The sequence below is a fragment of the Humulus lupulus genome, chromosome 7 (assembly GCF_963169125.1).
Source record: "Humulus lupulus chromosome 7, drHumLupu1.1, whole genome shotgun sequence".
Taxonomy (NCBI): domain Eukaryota; kingdom Viridiplantae; phylum Streptophyta; class Magnoliopsida; order Rosales; family Cannabaceae; genus Humulus; species Humulus lupulus.
In genome coordinates this window covers 28,531,370-28,533,809 of record NC_084799.1, presented here as the reverse complement: position 1 = coordinate 28,533,809, position 2,440 = coordinate 28,531,370, and the positions used below count along the sequence as shown (strand labels likewise).

General features: G+C 44.3%; 1 non-coding gene across 1 annotated transcript; it reads right to left on the bottom strand.

Annotated features, from left to right (window-relative positions):
- Positions 1-537: 537 nt before the first annotated feature.
- Positions 538-644, bottom strand: LOC133793177 (small nucleolar RNA R71). Its single transcript, XR_009874634.1, has one exon. It is a non-coding gene; the product is annotated as a small nucleolar RNA R71 (small nucleolar RNA).
- Between the last annotated feature and the right edge of the window lie 1,796 nt (positions 645-2,440).

Genomic DNA, 2,440 nt, shown 5'->3' with positions numbered 1-2,440 from the left:
AAAGACACACTTGTTCCTCTGAATCCTGAGATTGAAAAGTCTTGCAATCAAATCAGAAAGAACAAGAGAGAGGCCCAGAAATCTGTGAAGATGGCACAGAATGATGGGGATGGCAGGAATGTTCTAACTCCTGGAGTTGTACAAGGGGTTCAGGCTCAGACCAATGCTGAGAGGAGCCTGAGAGATTATGTGCTACCCACTCTGACGGGAGTACAAAATAGTATACGCCCACCAGCTGTAGAGGCCAACAACTTTGAAATAAAGCCCGCTATTCTACAAATGGTGCAGTCCTCTGTGCAATTCAATGGGTTGCCCTCTGAAGATCCTCACACCCATTTGTCCAACTTTCTGGAGTTGTGTGGAACCTTCAAATATAATGGGGTGAGTGATGACGTAATCAAGCTTAGGCTCTTCCCATTTTCTCTAAGGGACAGAGCTAAAAGTTGGCTGAACTCTCTGCAGCCAAACTCTATTGTCACCTGGCAAGATTTAGCTCAAAAAATTTTGTCCAAATTCTTCCCTCCGTCCAAAGCCGCTAAATTGAGGGGAGAAATAAATAACTTTTGCCAGAATGACGGAGAGTCACTGTATGAAGCTTGGGAACGGTTTAAGGAACTCCTGAGAAGATGTCCTCATCATGGCATTGAACAGTGGATGCTAGTACAGAATTTCTACAATGGTTTATGTCCTACAACCAGAACCATTATTGATGCTGCAGCAGGTGGCACTTTTATGAGCAAGAGCGCAACTGGTGCTTATGAGCTGCTAGAGGACATGGCCACAAACCATCATCAATGGTCTGAGGAAAGATCATCAGGAGTTAGAAAGGTAGCTGGGGTGCATGAGCTGGATGCAATCACTGCTCTAACAGCGCAAGTAGCCTCTCTGACAAAGCAGTTACAACAGAGCAGTGTATCTGCTAATGCGGTTCAGATGGCAGTGAGGTGTGAAATGTGTGGTGGTGCTCATTCTGTCGATCAGTGCCCTATCTGTATGAATAATAACACCCCAATGGATCATGCCCAAGTTCAAGCGGTGGGAAACTTTCAAAGGCCACTCAATAATCCATTCTCCAACAACTACAATCCTAGGTGGCGAAATCATCCCAATTTTTCGTGGAAGAATAATCAAGGCCAACAACCTCAGTTTCAGGGCCAATTTCAGACTAACATGCCTCAGCCACCTATGAATCAAGCTTCATCATCACAACAGCTTAGGCCTCAACAATCAATGCCTCAACCTGAGAGGCCTAATGAACTGCAAGCTGCCTTGTTGACTCTTACTAATACTCAGACTCAATTTATGAATGAGACCAGATCCTCTATTCAAAACCTTGAGACACAGGTTAGGTAGTTGGCCAATATGCTCAATAACAGACCCCAGGGAAACTTGCCTAGTAATACTGAAGTCAACCCCAAGGAGCAAGTTCAGGCAATTACTCTGAGGAGTGGGAAGCAAACTGAGCATCCTAAACCTCCACAGGCAGTGGTTCAGAATAAAGAGATGGGTGAACAGTCTGATTCAGAAAGGGTTACTGAAGACCATCAACAGTCAGAACAAAGTCCGCCAGTTGTTATTGAGCAGCCAGTTAGAGTTCCATACCCTCAGAGGCTTAGAAAGACTACACTTGATAAACAGTTTTCTAAGTTTCTTGAGGTGTTTAAAAAGCTGCACATAAACATTCCTTTCGCTGAGGCCTTGGAGCAGATGCCCAGTTATGTTAAGTTCATGAAGGAGATTCTGTCAAAGAAAAGGAAAATGGAGGACTATGAGACTGTAGCACTCACTGAAGAGTGCAACGCAATTTTACAAAGGAAGTTACCCCAAAAGCTGAGAGATCCGGGGAGTTTCACCATACCTTGCACCATTGGCAAGTTTGAATGCAAGCACGCCTTATGTGATCTGGGGGCAAGTATCAATCTGATGCCCTTATCTGTGTTTAAAAGACTTGGTTTGGGGGAGGCAAAACCAACAACTGTCACTTTACAGCTCGCAGACCGATCGTTAACACATCCACGAGGTATTATTGAGGATGTTCTTGTGAAGGTGGATAAGTTCATATTTCCAGCTGACTTTATTGTTCTGGACATGGAGGAGGACACAGATGTCCCGATTATTCTCGGTAGGCCATTTCTAGCCACAGGCCAAGCTCTTATTGATGTTCACAAAGGAGAGCTTAAGCTTAGAGTTCACGGAGATTAGGTGGTCTTTAATGTCTTCAAGTCTATGAAGTATCCGGTGGCTAGTGACAGTTGCTTTAGTGTGGATGTGATAGAAAAGGCAGTCTCCAAGAGAAGGATGAGCAGTGATGCCTTAGAGGCAGTATTATTGGGTGATGAGGGCGATGATGATGATGATGCTGAGATCAGAGAATGTGTAAACTGGATAAACTCCTTCTTACCATATTGGAAGAAGTTTAAGGAAATAGCAGATGCAACTG